The sequence below is a fragment of the Bufo bufo genome, chromosome 4 (assembly GCF_905171765.1).
Source record: "Bufo bufo chromosome 4, aBufBuf1.1, whole genome shotgun sequence".
Taxonomy (NCBI): domain Eukaryota; kingdom Metazoa; phylum Chordata; class Amphibia; order Anura; family Bufonidae; genus Bufo; species Bufo bufo.
Window position 1 is genome coordinate 13,653,217 of NC_053392.1, and position 21,850 is coordinate 13,675,066.

The 21,850-nt window shown below is 43.7% G+C and overlaps 1 pseudogene; it reads right to left on the reverse strand.

Annotated features, from left to right (window-relative positions):
* Nucleotides 1-2,703: 2,703 nt before the first annotated feature.
* LOC120997676 overlaps nt 2,704-21,850 on the reverse strand; it is a 40,630-nt pseudogene continuing 21,483 nt past the window's right edge.

The following is a 21,850-nucleotide window of genomic DNA, read 5'->3' on the forward strand; positions in this document are numbered from 1 at the left end:
TGATTTCTGTTTTTGGGGGGTTTAGTTTTTTTTGGGGAGGTGTGGTCCTAAACTTTTGATCAGTTGAAAAACAGCCTGTTTCAGTTTATTCGTTGTTTTCATTACCGTATTTTTCGCTTTATAAGACGCACCTGATGATAAGACGCACCTAGGTTTTGGAGGAGGAAAATAAGAAAAAAATATTTTGAACCAAAAGATGCGCTTTTGGTAGGTTTTGAACTAATGGTGGTCTGTGGATGACGCACTGTTATGGGGATCTGTGGGTGACGCACTGTTATGGGGGGATCTGTGGATGACGCACTGTTATGGGGGGATCTGTGGATGACGCACTGTTATGGGGGGGATCTGTGGATGACACTGATGGGGGATCTGTGGATGACACTGATGGGGGATCTGTGGATGACATTTATGGGGCTCTGTGGATGACATAAGTGTCATCCACAGATCCCCATAAGTGTCATCTACAGATCCCCCATCAGATGCATCAGTGTGGAGGGAGGAGGCGGGGACACTCATGGCGGGGCCCGGTGCAGTGACTCTACTCTAATACACCAGGCCCCGCAACTGTTAAATACATTCAATCCGATTTATATCTAAATGTATACGCTCTGTTCGGTACTTACTCTAGTACCGTAAGTTTAGCATTAAGATGGCGCAGACCAGCTGCTCCCTTGGTCATGCGCCACCTGCCGCAGCTCCCTCAGTCATGCGCCGCCTGCCCCAGCTCCCTCCTCATGCACCGCCTGCCTGCTTATCTCCCTTTATGAATGAAAAGGCAGGCGGCGCATGACAGAGGGAGCTGCGGCAGGCAGTAAGTACCGAACAGAGCATATACATTTAGATATAGATCAGATTGAATGTATTTAACAGTTGCAGGGCCCAGTGTATTAGAGTAGAGTCACTGCACCGGGCCCCGCCATGAGTATCCCCGCCTCCTCCCTCCACACTGATACTTCGCTGGCCGCGCTGTGCAGCATAGTGGCCAGAGAAGTATCCGCTTTATAAGACGCAGGGCCATTTCCCCCCCACTTTTGGGGGGGAAAAAGTGCATCTTATAAAGCGAAAAATACGGTAAATTGAATGCTCAAAAAATGTTTTGTCTCACTCCCATTTCTTCTTGTTGCATGTTGAAGCTCTACTTGGAACCTTGTTAAGATCCAGCCATGCTAAATATGTTTTTTTGCAATTTTTCAAGTGGTCTTAAACTTTTGATCAGGACTGTATTAGATGTAGTTTCCGGATCAAACGGACTCTCTTGGTGAAGCACAACGGGGATACCGCACCTCCTGCAGTGCTTGACCATATCCACATCATAGAAATACATTTCTAGTCCCAATCTTCTGGAAACATATAGTAAAATACAATAAAAATTAGACAAAAAGTTTTCAGTTCTCAATCTGTTTTATAGGAACAAACCCCAATTTTCTAACAACACATCCAGAACTCTCCGACAGTCTCTTAGGCCAGATATGACACCACAGCTCGCCTATTTCTTCTTTTACTTTTATTTCACCTTTCTTCTGACCTCTGCTTCGTTTGAAGAATCTGTTTCCTCCCGACAAGAAGTTTTACCACAAATCAGTCTGGTTTTTATTGATTGCTAATGGCCAAGTGATTTTCCAGGTAAAACTGCACCTAGTCTGCTCTATTACTCCACCGTGTGAATCCAGCCTTAACGTGTACCTGCCATTTCAGTTTATCTTTTATTATTGCGTGGGGACAATGATTTTAATAATTTTTGTAATATAATTTATTAGGGAAAGGTGTGTATTTTATTAGCCTGGAAAGTGTCTCCATTGCAGCACTCTTAGAATTACTGACTGCCTGTCTTCACCGTGTACTATACTATGATGGCAGCTATTTGTAACATACAGAGGCTTCTCAACCTGCCTCTTCTCTCTCTACCATATTGCTGACTAGTGTTGGGCGCGAATATTCGAATCGCGAATATCGGCACGTTGAGAATTCACGAATATTTAGAATATAGTGATATATATTCGTAATTTCGAATATTCTAAGAACCTCCCCAGCAGCCATTTTCCACAGTTTTTTTTTAAAGTTATGATAGAGACAGCAGTGTCATTGCTGTGCTCTGTGCTTTCCACACTACAGTAGATAGATAGTTAGCTGATATATATAATACAGATTGTGGGAGATGTAGTCAGTGTAGGTTATATCCCGATATAGTGTAGATGTTGCAGTGCAGTATGTTAGGTAGTGTGATAGGTTCTGCTGTCCATACATACATCTAGATTGCAGGATAACAGGCCGAACTGGATGGACAATTGTCTTTTTTCGGCCTTATGTACTATGTTATTATGTTACCTGCTAAAATGTGAAGTTTCATGTATTGCGCCAAAGTATTCGCATCATTAGTGCCCATTAGCGCAATTGTGAATATATTGCAGCGCTCTAACTGCATACAAAGCCATTTTTGATGTTCTGCTGTGCCAACCATTTTCTCCAGTCTCAGGAAACTTCTAGCAGCTTGAAAAATGTAGCAAAAGTGACCCACGCCTGTATTTCGTGCGAATTACGCGAATATTACATTGTCGATTTTTCACAATCAAGAAAACAATATCAAATTTGCGAAAATATGAATATATGAGAAGTTTCTATATGTTACACATAGTCGTCCTCAGAGTAAACAAGAATATGAATTCTGTAAAACATTTTTTATTTTTCATATATACCGAATTAACATCACTTCTCTCCTGTGTGATTTTTTTCATGTCTAACAAGATCTGATTTATTTGTAAAAAATGTTTCACATTCTGAACATGAATATGGCTTTTCTCCTGTGTGATACCTCTGATGAATCTTGAGACTATGTTTAGAATTAAAACATTTTTCACATTCTGAACATGAATACGGCTGCTCTCCTGTGTGAATTCTCTGATGAACCTTGAGGTTGTGTTTAGAAATAAAACCTTTCCCACATTCTGAACATAAAAAGGGCCTCTCCCCTGTGTGACTTCTCTCATGTGCAATGAGATCTGACTTATGAGTAAAACATTTTCCACATTCTAAACATTTAAATGGCTTCTTTCCTATGTGACTTCTTTCATGTTTATGAAGACGTGATTTATCTGTAAAACATTTTCCACATTCTGAACATGAATATGGCTTCTCTCCTGTGTGAATTTTCTGATGAAGCTTGAGGTGGTGTTTAGTAATAAAACATCTTCCACATTCTGAACATGAAAATGGTTACTCTCCTGTGTGAATTCTGTCATGTGTAATTAAGTCTGACTTTTGGGTAAAACATTTCCCACATTCTGAACATGAATACGGCATCTCTCCTGTGTGACTTTTCTGATGAAGCTTGAGCTTGTCTTTGCTGATAAAACATTTCCCACATTCCGAACATGAAAATGGCTTATCTCCTCTGTGGGTTCTTTCATGTGTATGAAGAAGTGATTTATAATTAAAACATTTCCCACATTCTGAACATGAATATGGTTTCTCTCCTGTGTGAATTCGCAGATGAAGCTTAAGGTGGTGATTAGTAATAAAACCTTTCCCACATTCTGAACATGAAAATGGTTTCTCTCCTGTGTGAATTCTCTGGTGCGTAATAAGATCTGACTTTTGTGTAAAACCTTTCCCACATTCTGAACATGCATACGGCTTCTCTCCTGCGTGAAACTTCTCATGTGTAACAAGTTTTGATCTATATATAAAACATTTTCCACATGTCGAACAGGAAAATGGCTTCTCTCCTGTGTGCATTCTACTGTGAGCAAAAAGGCTGGAGTGATGTGCAAATTGTTTTCCACATTCCGCACACTGAAATCTTTTACTCTCTTTCTGCCCGGGACTTGTGGTAACAATCTGTGATTGGTCAGGAGAAGGTTCCTCATGATCAGGAGGATTATATGACAGATCTGTTCTGTGAAGTCCTGGATGTACATTACAGGTAACGAGGTTTATTCCTGAAGAGTGCTGCTTGATATCTTCATCTTCTACTATATGATCTAGCGATAACATGAAGGTTCCTCCAGAGTTCTTACTGTGATGTTCTGTTAGGAGTAAAACAAAGGTTTAGTGATTTTCTTTTTTAAACCACCAAGTAGATTAATTTACAACCTTTCTATTATGGTGGCCAAAATCAGAAATGGATCCAACAGAAAACAGAAATATACAGTGGTGCATGAAAGTTTGTGAACCTTTCAGAATTTTCAATATTTCTGCAAGAATCCGATCTAAAGCTACATCAGATTTGCACACACGTCCTAAAAGTAGACAAAGAAAACCAAATCAAAGAAAGGAATCACAAGTATTAAACCAAAATATTAGCCCAACATAACAGACTAAAATACTTCTCAGATAAAGCAGTTATTATTGTCCACAGCGTCTTCTGAGCAGCTACACAGCCGGGATCAGATTTACATCCAATCCTGGGCCCCAAGGAGAGAAGGCAGCTGTTTAACAAAATCTGCACCAGTTGTGTATAAATAGGACTCAACAAACAAGGCTGTCAATAGCCTCCACCACCATATCCATCCCCTGCTGCAGGAACATCCACATTCACATATATGGGATGGATTTCAGGAGAGGAAACCTCTACAACAAATTTGCCATGTGTGAACACACCCTAATGAAGCAGCACAGTAAAGCGAGGAACATGTGTGTGGAGCTCAGGCATCGCCCGCTGATCAGGGACGTCTGTCACCCCCTCAGGCTGCCTGATTCATCTGCACCCCCCATGTCACCCCACTCCTATGTATTCTGGAGCAGATCCTCACAGTAAGAGAAAACGGAGCCCATGACATATTGTGGAGCCTCCGCAGCTAGAACACTCCGGCCGTACATCTACTGCTAGAAGACACATGTCCGCTCTGATAGGACCACAAACTGGAGGAGGAGAGAGAAGAGCCCGGTGATCCCACCTTCTCCTCCAGTCACATATAGCACCTTGTGTCTTCTCTGCTTGTGGAGTGACTAGAGGATCCCAGACATGAAGGGAGGAGAACTACTGGAATAAGGATGTGCTCACACCACGTCTGAGCCTTCCATCAGAGGTAGATATCAGGAGGGTTTCCTAACGTTGATCTCTGATAGAAGGAGGTGACATCTCCCCTGTACAGTCCTATCATTCTATATAGTCACACAGGGGCAGACGTCACCCATAAGCCCCATGTATACGGCACGGCGCAGGTTTTCCTGCAGGATCCTCTGTATAGAATAGTGTCATCTACTGTACCGGCCGATGGAGGCCAAGAGGACACTATATCTGTCAGGGGGATGGAGCCTATGGAGAAGTGTGATGTATACGGTAAATGTAGGCTCTAACGTGATGTGACCGGAGAATAACATGTGGAGCTCCTACATTACATGTCATTACACACGTGTACACACAGCACATGACCGGACTGAGGCTCTAACACGGCCTCTTCTCACCTCGTCTCTTCTTACCTGGTGATGTCAGAGGCCGGGGAGCCTCCATCATGGCCTCCTTGTACAGATCCTTGTGTCCTTCTACATACTCCCACTCCTCCATGGAGAAATAGACCGCCACATCCTGACACCTTACAGGAACCTGACAACACAATGACACCGTCATCACCCAGACCCCTCCAGTGCTGTTACTGGAGAATTTCCCAGCATTCCCAGCAGTGTCACCTCTCCAGTCAGCAGCTCCATCATCTTGTGGGTGAGTTCTAGGATCTTCTGCTCATGTATCAGGGGGGGAGGCTCTGTGATGGGGGTCCTGCTCCACCCTCCAGACTCATGGATGATGGGAGTCACCCCTGATGTCTTCTTCACTATGGTGTAATCCTGTGGATGGAGAGAGACACTTAGGGAAAGAAATTCCTTCCTGACTCCAGATCTACACTCAGAATCCCTCCCTGGATCATGGCCCCATCTCCAGTAATCTAGTCACTAGAAGCTGGAATATTCTTATCCTCCAGACCTCCAGGCTCCTTCTGGACTCTTCTAGAGAATCCCCTCATTGCTCTTACAGTAAAGACTCCTCTTCTATGTTGGTGGAGAAACCTTCTTTCCTCTAGACGTAGTGGAGGCCTCCTTGTTATAGTCCAGTATCATCTAGATGTCAGACTAGTGGTAGAAATCCTCCCTCCAGGCCACACTCCGGCCATCTCCTCCTCTGCTTCCTCTCCTCCTGGGTACAACGTGCCTACTTACCTTCTCATGGCTCCTACAACATGACTATTGGTCTCCATGATCCATCACTGACCATACTGGTGGCTGATCTTCAGGTTCTCCGTCACTTGGAAGGTCTGGAGGCCGTTCTCCAGGACCCTGGACTCTTCCTATCACTTCCTATGATGGATTCTCCTTCCCGATGTCTGACTTGTTACAGAATACAATAAAGAGGAGAGAAATCTAGAAAAGTTTACCTCTCCGCTCAGCAGGGAGATGATCTCGAAGGTGAAGTCTAATATTCTTCTGCTGATCTCCTTCCTGTCCATCCTTGGTGGTCATTCAGGAGAAGAGGAGAGAACTGGAGGAGCTGGAGGCTTCTAGTACTGCAGGCGCCTTTATGAGGAGAGGAGAGGCTGGAAATCCTCCAGGGACAAGAGCATTAGTGAGATCCAGAACCGCACTTACTGCTCCTGGAGAGACCCCGCTTCTCAGAGCCCCCAGCACCGGGGATAAAGGGGGATTCTGGAGAAATGGCTGATACCAGAGAGAAGAAGAGGCTCCAGACACCACAGCAGTGACTACCGACCAGGACCTGCTCTGTATCTGCTGCACTGCAAGAGCTGAAGGACCTGGGATGATGTCACTGTCATGTGATCAGTGCAGGGGGCGGAGCTCAGCAGTGGAGAGAAGTGGTAGAGAAGGACCTGGGATGATGTCACCGTCATGTGATCAGTGCAGGAGGGGGCGGAGCTCAGCAGTGGAGGGGGAGTGATGATGTAATGCCTGTGTGATCAGTAAGGCCTAGTTCACATGAACGTTTTTTTTGCGGGTGTACGGGCCGTTTTTTTGTTTTCCGTATACGGTCCGTATACGGAACCATTCATTTCAATGGTTCCGCAAAAAAAACGGAATGTGTTCCGTATGCATTCCGTTTCCGTATTTCCGTTTTTTCCGTTCCGTTGAAAGATAGAGCTTGTCCTATATTTGGCCGTAAATCACGGGTCGTGGCTCCATTCAAGTCAATGGGTCCGCAAAAAAAAACGGAACACATACGGAAATGCATCCGTATGCCTTCCGTTTCCGTTCCGTTTTTTCTGAGCCATCTATTGAAAATGTTATGGCCAGCCCAATTTTTTCTATGTAATTACTGTATACTGTATATGCCATACGGAAAAAACGGAACGGAAAAACGGAAAGGAAACGGAAACACAACGGAACTCAAAAACGGAACAACGGATCCGTGCATTAAAGCGACGTTATGAATGAAAAGACTTCAGATATAGCATCCAAAGCTTCACTCATCACTAGTTACTAGTAACGCTCGTTAGCGATGACCTGGCGGTGTAAATGCACCGCCGATTACCCGATGAACGAGCGAAACTTGCTCAGCACAAATTATCTTCATTTACCGGTGGCAGATCGTGCCGAGAAACAATGAGACAGTATGGGGGCGAGCGATGGCATTAGCGGTCACTGCTCCCCATACTGTGGAGGAGATTGCAGCATGTAAATATGTCTCCTCCACCAGCGATCAGCAGATTGTCAGGAAGGAAGCGTTCCTTCCCGACAATCTGCTAAATCGTTGTCATGTGTAAAGACATAGTCAGTGTAAACAATGTTCCAGCTTCTCACAATCTTCACTCCTATTGTCTTCCACTTCCTAAAATTCTCCCAAATCCAGGAAATACCTATTCATCTCTCCCCCCATCTTACCCTCTCATCTGAGCTTCTCCTCAGATCTGATCCTTATCATACAAGCTTCTCTTTAGAAATACATAGCCGCCTCATGCCCTTTCCTGCTCTTAACTACTAAGACTTCCTCTGCTTCTCCTTACTACTGGTGATATATCTGTAAATCCTGGCCTCCTGTCCATTCTTCACCCTGACCCCTGCTCCCCCTGTCCCTGTTTCTCCCTGACACCTGCTCCCCATGTCCCTGTTTCCCACTCACCCCTATTTCCCTCTGATCCCTGTTTCCCCCTGACCCCTGCTCCCTCTGACCCCTGTTTCCCCTGACCCATGCTCCCTTGGTCCCTCTTGTAGGAGCATTATAGTTTGCAATAAACTCTCCAACATTCATGACCTTTTCATCTCTCACAAACTTTCCTTCCCTCCTTCAGAGGGTTTCAGCCAGGGTCTGGCTGAAACCCTCTGACTCTGCCTCCCCTGCTGCACTCTCTTATAGCGGATTTCATTTTACTCACATCCCAGCAGCAAACATGGTGGAGATGTTGGTCTTCTTCTCTTATCAGACAACTGCTCCTACAGCCCAACTCCAATGTCTCCCTCCATTATGTTTCTTTCATTCGAAGTACACTCTGTCTGCATCTACTCTTCCTCCAACCTCCAAGTTGCTGTCATCTACGGCCCCAACAGGCCCAAACACTATCTTTTTTCACCAATTCAACACCTGATTCCTACACTTTCTTTCTGCCCACATCCCCACTATTATCATGGATGACTTCAACATCCCCATTGACATTTGCCACTCAGCTGCCTCTTCATCCTTTGGCCTCTCACAGTGGTCCTCCACTCCCACCCACAGAGAAGGTCACACACTAGATCTTATCTTTACCCGCCTCTGCTCCCTTTCTAACCTTTCTAATTCGCCTCTTCCCCTATCCAATCACAACCTGCTCATGTTTACTGGTCTCTTCCGCTGCTGCCCCAGTCCACACACTAGCACACTCTCGCAGGAACCTTAAGCATCTCAACTTTCACTTGCTTTCTGACTCTCTTCTGCCACTGTCAACCATATGTTCCCTCCAGGATTCACTTAGCCACTTAGTATAACACCAGAATAACTACAGCTCTCTACTCAGTCGCCCCCGTCATACACAACAAATCCCCAAAAATCAATAGACAACCCAGACAAACCAGCCTGACCACCAGCCTAACTAAGACAAGCCTCCAGACCTGCAGAGCTGTGATGGAAGAAGTCCTATTCTAAGGAGCACTTCACCACATACAATCTCTCCTCATTTTCAGGCCCACAGGCCTACTTCACATCTCTCAAACCGTCCCTGTCTTACAACCTTTTAACACTTTTAACTCTCTTCTCCATCCCCTAGTTCGCTCACCTGTTATCTCAGCCGAAAACTTTACCACATACTTTAAACCAAAGATTGACATCAGAGAAAGCTTCAGCTTACAGTCCCCACAACAGTAGTTATTTAAAGGGTTTCTCTGGGCTAACCCTAAATTTGGGGCATAATTCTAAAGGGAAGAATGTTGGTCTGGTACTTTCCTTCCACAGCGCAACCCTTTCAAGATTCGCCTCCTAGTCACGTGACTGCTCCTGTCAGGCTTTCTGGTCTTCCGGTAAGTCTCCGTCTTCTGCTCTTCCTGTTTTCTCTTCCTTTCTTGAGCAGGAGACAGATCGTCATGAATGACGTCACTGCCTCCTGCAAAAGAAAGCTCCGGCCGGCCGTCTTCACACTCCGCGCATGCGCACTAGCATTCAGCTAGCGCGCATGCGCGGGATTGCCGGCCGCTCTCTGCAGTGTGCAGGCTTCTACGTGAAGCCTGTACTGACTCCTGCACAGCGCGATGTATTGGGGCCACAGTGGCTGATTGCTATGCTGTGGATCTCACTGGGGGCCCTGACTGGCACTGTGGAACTGTGGATGGCACATTGGGGCAATGAGGATGGCACATGGCACTTTGGATGGCAATGGGAGCACTATTGATAGGACATGGGGGCACTGGATGTCACTGGGGCACTGTGGATGGCACATTGGGCCATGTGGATGTCACTGTTATGGGGGCTCAGTATGAGTAATAGGGCTCAGGCGCACAACTGTATACGTTTTGCGGTCTGCAGTCGCGGATCCACTAAATAATGATACTGTCCGTGTGGGATTCACATTTTTTTTGCAGTCCCATTGATTTATATGGGTTTTTGATCTGCATTTTGAGGACCAGAATAGGAAATGTTCTATCTGTCACAGAACTGACACACGGATGTGGAGAGCACAGGGACTTCATCAATGTACTCTCCATATCCATATGTCAGGTCCAGAAAAGATAGAACATGTCCTATCCTGGTCCTCAAATTCATAGAACTCAGTATCACACAGGATAGGATTAGATACACAGCTCAGCAGACAGTATCACACAGGATAGGATTAGATTCACGGCACAGCAGACAGTATCACACAGGATAGGATTAGATACACAGCTCAGCAGACTGTATCACACAGGATAGGATTAGATACACAGCTCAGCAGGCAGTATCACACAGGATAGGATTAGATACACGGCTCAGCAGACAGTATCACACAGGATAGGATTAGATACACAGCTCAGCAGACTGTATCACACAGGATAGGATTAGATACACAGCTCAGCAGGCAGTATCACACAGGATAGTATTAGATACACAGCTCAGCAGACAGTATCACACAGGATAGGATTAGATACACAGCTCAGCAGACAGTATCACACAGGATAGGATTAGATACACAGCTCAGCAGGCAGTATCATAGAAGATAGGATTAGATACACAGCTCAGCAGGCAGTATCACACAGGATAGGATTAAATACATAGCTCAGCAGGGAGTATCACACAGGATAGGATTAGATACACAGCTCAGCAGGGAGTATCACACAGGATAGGATTAGATACACAGCTCAGTAGGCAGTATCACACAGGATGGGATTAGATACACAGCTCAGCAGACAGTATCACACAGGATAGGATTAGATACACAGCTCAGCAGGCAGTATCACACAGGATAGGATTAGATACACAGCTCAGTAGACAGTATCACACAGGATAGGATTAGATACACCGCTCAGCAGACAGTATCACACAGGATAGGATTAGATGCACAGCTCAGCAGGCAGTATCACACAGGATAGGATTAGATACACAGTTCAGCAGGCAGGATCATAGAAGATAGGATTAGATACACCGCTCAGCAGGCAGTATCATAGAAGATAGGATTAGATACACCGCTCAGCAGGCAGTATCATAGAAGATGGGATTAGATACACCGCTCAGCCAACAGTATCACACAGGATAGGATTAGATACACAGCTCAGCAGGCTGTATCACACAGGATAGGATTAGACACACAGCTCAGCAGACAGTATCACACAGGATAGGATTAGATACACAGCTCAGCAGTCAGTATCATACAGGATAGGATTAGATACACAGCTCAGCAGTCAGTATCATACAGGATAGGATTAGATACACAGCTCAGCAGACAGTATCACACAGGATAGGATTGGATACACAGCTCAGCAGACAGTATCACACAGGATAGGATTAGATACACAGCTCAGCAGTCAGTATCATACAGGATAGGATTAGATACACAGCTCAGCAGACAGTATCACACAGGATAGGATTAGATACACAGCTCGGCAGACAGTATCACACAGGACAGGATTAGATACACAGCTCAGCAGGCTGTATCACACAGGATAGGATTAGATACACAGCTCAGCAGACAGTATCACACATGAGAGGATTAGATACACAGCTCAGCAGACAGTATCACACAGGATAGGATTAGATACACAGCTCAGCAGGCAGGATCATACAAGATAGGATTAGATACACAGCTCAGCAGACAGTATCACACAGGATAGGATTAGATACACTGCTCAGCAGGCAGTATCACACAGGATAGGATTAGATACACTGATCAGCAGGCAGTATCACACAGGATAGGATTAGATACACAGCTCAGCAGACAGTATCACACAGGAGAGGATTAGATACACAGCTCAGCAGACAGTATCACACAGGAGAGGATTAGATACACAGCTCAGCAGGCAGTATCACACAGGACAGGATTAGATACACAGCTCAGCAGACAGTATCACACAGGATAGGATTAGATACACACTTCAGCAGGCAGTATCACACAGGATAGGATTAGATACACACTTCAGCAGGCAGTATCACACATAGCAGGCTGTGTATCAGGCACATACCTGATAGGAGACAGAGTGAGAAGTAGAATTCTGTCTGGGTGTATGCTGCAGGCAGAGAAGTGGGGGGGGGGGGGCGTGGCCAGCCTGTGACTCCTCCTCTCTGTGCAGTGCAGCCAGAATTGTGTATCAATAAAGTTATGTATTCAGCAAAACAAGAAGGGAGGAAAGTAACCAGATCTGCCAGGATGATGTGATGTCTTCCAGGGGGGAAGGAAAGCTCAGACATGGAAAACAGGTATTGGGGGCCTACGTATGGAAGGTGAGGGGTGTTAGGAGCACAGGAAAATAAGTTTTATGGAGTGTCTACAAGGAATAGTGAATGGCTTGATTTATTTATTTTATTATTTATATTATCTTTTTTTTACTTTGTATTTTAGTCCCTCTAGGAGACTTCATCTTCTGATGAGCTGCTCTCTACTATCTCTCACATCCTCTTGTACCCTCTGTATTGCACTGCCCTGTACCTGTCCGTTGCACACTAACAGTACTTCTATCAGAGGCTTGGGCTGGGCCTGATAGGCTTCCGTACATTCAGACTCAGAGGTCTTTTTAAGGCCTTTGGCTACCATGGCAACCATCAGCAACCTGTGATACCATGGCAGGGAGCCAATGGAGTGAGAGCAGGAGCGCCTCCCTCTGTAAACAGCTTAGCATTTTCTCACCTGTCCTGAAGCAAAGTCATAGAAGCCAGCTAATAGGGCTCAAACGGCTGCCTCCATCTTGCTGTTGGGAAGAGCGAGATGTCACAAGCGTTCACTCACTCAAGTGAGATCTCGTGGACGGGGGGGGGGGCAGTCTTGTGAGAGATGGATCTTCCCTTTGAATTTTTTTGAGAGAGAAAGGGAGAAGGGACTTCAGAAGAAAGGTTACCAAGAAGGTCAACCATTACTGCAGCCTCCACCAATCTGGGCTTTATGGCAGAGCAGCCACAAAGAAGCCTCTCCTCTAAAGACACATGAAAGCCACCTGAAGTTTGTAGAAAATCATCTAAAGGACTCTCAGACTGTGAGAAACAATATTTTCTGCTTTGATGAACCCAAGATTCAACCTTTTGGCCTCATGTCTAAGCATCATATCTGGAGGAAACCACGTGCCGCTTATTACCAGCCCAATACCAACCTTACAGTGAAGCATGGTGGCAGAGGCATCATGCTGGGGGCTGAAGACATGTCCCGAGTAAAGGGGCTGAAGACTTATGTCCTGAGTAAAGGGTCTGAAGACCTATGTCCTGAGTAAAGGGGTTGAAGGCTTATGTACTGAGTAAATGGGCTGAAGACTTATGTCCCGAAGAAAGCGGTTGAAGACTTATGTCGCAAGGAAAGAGGTTGAAGACTTATGTCCTGAGTAAATGGACTGAAGACTTATGTCCCGAGTGAAAAGGTGACCAAGAAGGTCAACCATCACTGCAGCCTTCACTAATCTGGGCTTTATGGCAGAGCAGCCACAAAGAATCCTCTCCACTAAAGACACATGAGAGTCACCTGAAGTTTGTAGAAAAGCATCTAAAGGACTCTCAGACTGTGAAAAACAAGATTCTCTGCTTTGATGAACCCAAGATTGAACTTTTTGGCTTCATGTCTAAGCATCATGTCTGAAGGAAACCAGGTGCCGCTTATCACTAGCCCAATACCATCCCTACAGGGGCTAAAGACTTATGTCCTGAGTAAAGGGGCTGAAGACTTATGTGCTGAGTAAAGGGGCTAAAGACTTATGCCCCGAGTAAAGGTGCTGAAAACTTATGTCCTGATTAAAGGGGCTGGAGATTTATGTCCATAATAAAGGGGCTAAAGACTTATGTCCCGAGTAAAGGGGCTAAAAACGTATGTCCTAAGTGAAGGGGCTGAAGATTTATGTCCATAATAAAGGGGCTGAAGATTTATGTCCCGAGGAAAGAGGTTGAAGACTTACAGTACAGTATGTCCTGAGTAAAGGGGCTAAATAGTTATGTTCCAAGTAAAGGGGCTGAAGACTTATGTCCTGAGGAAAGAGGTTGAAGACTTATGTTACATAATTAATACGGTTGAAAAAAGATATAATTCCATCAAGTTCAGCCAAGGGATAGATGGAGATGCGAATCCCCGAAAAGAAGTGACTCAGATTTCACATTTCATAAGCATTAATGTAATTTACTTTTAAAGGGGTTATCCAACCCCTATAATCCCCCCCAAAATGGCCGGGCCCTTCATACTGGTTATACTTACCCCACTCCCTGACACCTGCATTGCTCCTTATGTCCGCATGGCTGCCGCTACATCTCCCCGCAACGGGGGCAGTGGGGGTTGTGGGGCAGCCAATACCAGGCTGCGATGGGAACAATCCTCCCTAGCATTGCGGGAGACCCAGAGGTAGCCGTGCGGGCATCAGTGACGTGGGTGCCAGGGAGCGGGGTAAGTATAACCTGTATGAGGGCTCCGGGCATTTTGGGGGGCATTATAGAGGTTAATTATTGCTCTGTTGCTTTTCTTCTTTTAATGAAAGTGGTGTGGAGGAAACTCCACCATTTTGTTTTCTGTGTACTCCAGATTTGCTTCATACCAAACCTCTGGTCATTCCTCACCCTATTGGGACATCACCGGTTCTGCTAGCTACATAGGGTACAGTTGGCCTTTCCAGTTGGTATTCTCTTTTTTTATATTGTTTTTCCCATCACAGGAACAAAAAGTCTGCCCTCAAATATATTACTTTATCCATTTGTGTGTCTTTGTCTTGTGTTGTGTTTGTTTTGCCTTTCCCCTCTTGTTTCCCGATTAGGTTTATAATCCCGGAAAATGCAAATGTGATCGCACACTACATCCAGCACTCTGCCCTCCATGCTGGATGAGACATTGGTTTATATTTTGGCCAAAGCATAGTAAGCCACTCACCGCGTCAAGGTCGTCTCAATTTGATACGGCCTGGAGGACGAAATCTTTTTAGCGGTAGCTGCTTTCCTATGATCCCTCACTGGTAAGAGTAAAGGGTATATTAGACGGGCAGATTTTCTGCCTGATGATCGTTAATCTATTATATGTCCAGGGGTATATCACCATCGAGCCTACAAATTGTGTGTGAAAAATGATTAATCACATATATACAGCAACAACACTAAAAATGAATAATTACAAATTAGCAATTCATAATGAATAAAATTAAAAACTTATTAAAAACAACGGCATATGCTGACACGGGAAGTGCCTACAGGAAGGATGAAAAGCCAGGAGACTCATTAAGACCATTGGGACGCAGAGTATTCAATTTCCAAATCCATTTACATTCCAATTGAGCAAGTTTCTTTGAGACATTTCCACCACGGACGTTTTTTGGTACACAATCTATTCCCCAAACTCTCAAACCCCTAGGGTCACAGGCATGATACATCTTAAAGTGTCTGGCAACAGGCTTCAAATTGGAAATATAATAGGAAATATGAAAAACAACTTAATAATGCGTATTTATACATGACGTGCAATTTTATTTTTCGGTATTTTTTTATTAATTTTCACACATTTCATTTTCCACTTGGTATTTACTTATTTTTTTATATTTTTCATCTATTTTTAAAAAAAAATTTTTTTTCATTTTTATTGATTATCATTCATCATTTTTCTTTTGTTTACTTCTTTTATTGACTGTTTTTTGATTATTTCTGTGAAATGTATTATTGTAATTCATTTTGTAATTTGTGGCCCTCATAGAATCATGTATTCATCATTTACACATACGGTATGTAGTCATGTTTAATTTTGTTCCCATTTTGAAATCACTGTGTTTGATTATCACTATGACATTCATCATTGTAATTTATTCTGGAATTTGTGTTACCTATACAGTCGTGGCCAAAAGTTTTGAGAATGACACAAATATTCGTTTTCACAAAGTTTGCTGCTAAACTGCTTTTAGATCTTTGTTTCAGTTGTTTCTGTGATGTAGTGAAATATAATTACACGCACTTCATACGTTTCAAAGGCTTTTATCGACAATTACATGACATTTATGCAAAGAGTCAGTATTTGCAGTGTTGGCCCTTCTTTTTCAGGACCTTTGCCATTCGACTGGGCATGCTCTCAATCAACTTCTGGGCCAATTCCTGACTGATAGCAACCCATTCTTTCATAATCACTTCTTGGAGTTTGTCAGAATTAGTGGGTTTTTGTTTGTCCACCCGCCTCTTGAGGATTGACCACAAGTTCTCAATGGGATTAAGATCTGGGGAGTTTCCAGGCCATGGACCCAAAATGTCAACGTTTTTGTCCCTGAGCCACTTAGTTATCACTTTTGCCTTATGGCACGGTGCTCCATCGTGCTGGAAAATGCATTGTTCTTCACCAAACTGTTGTTGGATTGTTGGAAGAAGTTGCTGTTGGAGGGTGTTTTGATACCATTCTTTATTCATGGCTGTGTTTTTGGGCAAAATTGTGAGTGAGCCCACTCCCTTGGATGAGAAGCAACCCCACACATGAATGGTCTCAGGATGCTTTACTGTTGGCATGACACAGGGCTGATGGTAGCGCTCACCTTTTCTTCTCCGGACAAGCCTTTTTCCAGATGCCCCAAACAATCGGAAAGAGTCTTCATCGGAGAATATGACTTTGCCCCAGTCCTCAGCAGTCCATTCACCATACTTTCTGCAGAAGACCAATCTGTCCCTGATGTTTTTTTTGGAGAGAAGTGGCTTCTTTGCTGCCCTTCTTGACACCAGGCCATCTTCCAAAAGTCTTGGCCTCACTGTGCGTGCAGATGCGCTCACACCTGCCTGCTGCCATTCCTGAGCAAGCTCTGCACTGGTGGCACTCCGATCCCGCAGCTGAATCCTCTTTAGGAGACGATCCTGGCGCTTGCTGGACTTTCTTGGACGCCCTGAAGCCTTCTTAACAAGAATTGAACCTCTTTCCGTAAAGTTCTTGATGATCCTATAAATTGTTGATTGAGGTGCAATCTTAGTAGCCACAATATCCTTGCCTGTGAAGCCATTTTTATGCAACGCAATGATGGCTGCACGCGTTTCTTTGCAGGTCACCATGGTTAACAATGGAAGAACAATGATTTCAAGCATCACCCTCCTTTTAACATGTCAAGTCTGCCATTTTAACCCAATCAGCCTGACATAATGATCTCCAGCCTTGTGCTCGTCAACATTCTCACCTGAGTTAACAAGACGATTACTGAAATGATCTCAGCAGGTCCTTTAATGACAGCAATGAAATGCAGTGGAAAGGTTTTTTTGGGATTAAGTTAATTTTCATGGCAAAGAAGGACTATGCAATTCATCTGATCACTCTTCATAACATTCTGGAGTATATGCAAATTGCTATTATAAAAACTTAAGCAGCACCTTTTCCAATTTCCAATATTTATGTAATTCTCAAAACTTTTGGCCACGACTGTAGAATCATGTATTTATTGCTTACACAATCATGTTTTTTGATAAACACATGGTTTAATCCACTATGATATGGTTGTTCAATCATGTAACCGCACCTTCCATTCACCTTCTGTAATCATGTATGTATCGCAATATGGTATTAGAGTCCATTCTGTATGTTATGTGTTAAGCTTGCGCATGCGCTATTACCAATTGATGCCACAAACATTGTCCTGGAATTATCGCGGGACTTGCCAGCAGCATCATGTGACCGGACGATAGATCACGTGACTGATGTGTCACGTTACGCGTCACGTCACACATACACGGCCCGCGTTATAATCATCAGTATATCTCTATGTCCAGGTGTACAATCGCCATTGGTCCCTAATGCACATTTTGATTGGATGATAGGAGTATTTATTGTGTGTCCTGCAGTGATGACGCCACCCCCAGACGAAGGTTCGCTGAAACGCGTGGCGGGGCTGAGAGGAGGCACATTATGGGTAACTGGCTCTGCCCATACCCATAGCACTTTATATTTTTGTTGGAGCAGTATGTATTAATACCATTGTGCCTCCCTCTGTGATGTCGCCTTTTCCCTGCACCTGTTTTTATGATTATTTGTTTCAATATGTTTAATAAAATACAATATTTATATTATGCGGTCTGGTAGTGTTTTGTAAGCGTTTGTTCTTGTTAAACATGTAAAGGGTTAACAACATTTGTAAAATCAGTTTTGATTAACTTGAGGGGCGTAGGTTTTAAAATGGGGTCATTTATGGATGTTTTCTACTATGGAAGTCCCACAAAGTGACTTCAGAACTGAACTGGTCCTTAAAAAAGTGGATTTTTGAAATTTCCTTAGACATTTGAAAATTTGTTTCTAAAAATCTAAGCCTTCTAACGTCCTAAAGAAATAAAATGACATTCACGAAATGACGCAAACATAAAGTAGACGTATCGGGAATGTTAGTTAATAATTATTTTTTGAGGAATCACTGTCTGTCTTAAAAGCAGAGAAATGTAAATTTAGAGAATAGAAAAATTTTCCGAATTTTCAGTAAATTTTGGATATTTGTTTTATAACTAAAGGTAAAACAGATTGATTCAAATTTACCACTAACATGAAGTTCAATGTGTCAAAAAAAACAGTATCAGAATGGCTCGGATAAGTAAAGGAAGGTGAAAATGGCCTGAAGGGCAATTATCTTATGTAGGGCTCAGTTTTTGTGTTTTTTTGTTTCATTAGTACTATTTTGAGGTACATATGACTTTTTGATCATTTGGTATTACCCTGTTTGTGATGTAAGATGGCACAGTTTTTAATTTTTTTTTATGGTTTTCATCTGACAGGGTAAATCATGTGATATTTTTATAGAGCAGGTTGTTACTGACGCGGCAATACCTATTATGTGTATTTTTTTATATTTATTTTGGTTTTACACAATAAAAGCATTTTTGAAAGAAAAACAATCATGTTTTTATGTCTCCATTTTCTGAGAGCCATATTTTGTTTATTTTTTGTGTCATCAGCAAAAAGGTGTGTCTTTTTGCTGATGACACAAAGATTTGTAACAGGGTTGATGTTCCTGGAGGGATACACCAAATGGAAAAGGACTTAGGAAAACTAGAGGAATGGTCAAAAATCTGGCAACTAAGATGTAATGTTGATAAGTGCAAGATAATGCACCTGGGGCGTAAAAACCCAAGAGCAGAATATAAAATCAGTGATACAGTCCTAACCTGTCATGGTCTTACCATCTTGCTGTTCTCCTTCGTTTGACATGTGCTGGCGGCCATCTTGGTTTCTGGGTTTCTTGTAGCCTTCCACCCTGCGGCTCCTCCTTCCCGCTGGGAGGAGCTGGATGCCTAGCTCATATATATAGGAGGTCTGTGGCTTCAGTTCCTTGCTTGCTCCTCCTGTTAACATGCTTCTAAGACTGCTGCTGCTTCTGGTTCCTGATCCTGGTTTCGTCTGACTACCCTGCTGGTTCCTGATCCTGGCTTCGTCTGACTACCCTGCTGGTTCCTGATCCTGGCTTCGTCTGACTACCCTTCTGGTTCCTGATCTCTGGCCTCTCAAAGACTCTGCTTCAGTTTCACCATTCGTTTGGACTTTTGCTTTACAGCTTTATGTTCAATAAAGCCTTCTTATTTTCACTTATCTCTTGTTGTACGTCTGGTTCATGGTTCCGTGACATAACCTCAGTATCTGAGGAAAGGGATTTAGGGGTCATTATTTCAGAAGACTTAAAGGTAGGCAGACAATGTCATAGAGCAGCAGGAAATGCTAGCAGAATGCTGGGGTGTATAGGGAGAGGCATTAGCAGTAGAAAGAGGGGGGCGCTCATGCCGCTCTACAGAGCAGTAGTGAGACCTCATTTGGAGTATTGTGCTCAGTACTGGAGACCATATCTCCAGAAGGATATTGATACTTTGGAGAGAGTTCAGAGAAGAGCTACTAAACTGGTACATGGATTGCAGGATAAAACTTACCAGGAAAGATTAAAGGACCTTAACATGTATAGCTTGGAAGAAAGACGAGACAGAGGGGAAATGAGAGAAGCTGCTAAATACATAAAGGGAATCAACAAGGTAAAAGAGGAGAGAATATTTAAAAGAAGAAAAACTGCTACAAGAGGACATAGTTTTAAATTAGAGGGGCAAAGGTTTAAAAGTAATATCAGGAAGTATTACTTTACTGAGAGAGTAGTGGATGCATGGAATAGCCTTCCTGCAGAAGTGGTAGCTGCAAATACAGTGGAGGAGTTTAAGCATGCATGGGATAGGCATAAGGCCATCCTTCATGTAAGATAGGGCCAGGGGCTATCCATAGTATTTAGTATATTGGGCAGACTGGATGGGCCAAATGGTTCTTATCTGCCGACACATTCTATGTTTCTATGTTTCTATATGTTTTGGACGATTGTCTTAGGTAGGATCTCATTTTTTGCGGAGATGACGGTTTGATTGGTGCTATTTTGGGGCACATAAGCCTTATTGATTGCTTGGTATTACACGTTTGTGATGTAAGGTGATAAAAATGGCTTTTTTGGCACAGTTTTTATTTTTTTTTATTTTTTACGGCGTTCACCAGACAGGTTGGATCATGTGATAGCTTTATACAGCATTATCACTAACAAAAATGCGAGCACCAAACGTGCCGCAGATATTCAAACAGCGTAAATTAATATGTTGCTTTTATTACTGTATCTAAAAATAAAGCTGTGAGCAACAAAAAGTCTTAAAACTAGCAAGCACCTATGTTTATGGGCGGACGTGCGCATAGCGGAAAGCAGGGGTGGACTGGAAACTTAAAGTGGCCCTGAAAAAAAGGTAAAAGTGGCCCCATGTTGCAGGCAAGTCCAAATTGACAGAAGGTGGGACAACAAAAATAGGCAGGGCCAGCAATACTATAGTGCAGGGCAGTATACTGCCCCAGCTGAAACAAATACCACAGTGCAATAGAGGATACTGCCACCTGCACCACAGTATTCAACTGTATCGCTGTCCTGTGGATGTCGATACAGTTGAATTCAGGATGACACCTGCGGCCAGGATGCTGGCCAGAAGTGTAAGAGAGAATCAGATAATTATGAACCTTGCTGGTGGCCCTCCTAGGCATCGGCCCACCGGGAAATTTTCCTGTAGGGTCTATGGCCAATCCGCCCCTGTCAGAAGGACTAGAAGATGTGCACTCCCCCCAAAAAGTCCTATTGCCGCCACTATCAACGTACTCAGTAGTCAGTTAGATTCGCTGACATACAATACGCAGGGTCAGTTGATACTACTGACAGATTGTTACTAAGGCTGCCCCCGACATATTTCCCTTCCCTTGTGTCCTCTTGGAGGAGAATTTTGACCAAATCTCTCTTTCTAGGTCCAAGTGTTTTTTTACGTACACTCCAGAATTGAAGACATTTGGGGTCTCCATCACGGAATTGCCTCACATGTCTAGAGATTGTTTGTGTCCACTTTGGTATTGATACTGCTTATGTGTTGGCAGATTCTGCGCCTTAATTTCTGGATGGTTTTTCCTACATAGATTTTTCTGCATGGACATTGAGCAATATAGAGGACACCAGTGGTTTGACAATTGATAAATTCTCTAATCTCCTACAACTTTTGTTGTCAACAGGATTTATGAAAAATGTGGTCTTTAAAAAAAAAAAAAAAGTACATCTACCACATGGATGCGGGCCCACCACCCCAGATCTCCGCCAGGTGGAGGTGGACAATCCTGAGCAGTAGTAACTGTGAACAAGAATGTCTCTCAAGTTCTTTCCTCTACGGAGAGTGGTGCTCAACCTGCGGCCCTCCAGCTGTTCCAAAACTACAACTCCCAGCATGCCATAATAGCTGTAGGGTGACCAGGCATACTGAGAGTTGTAGTTTTGGAACAGCTGGAGGGCCGCAGGTTGGGCATCCCTGCTCTACGGTGAGTGA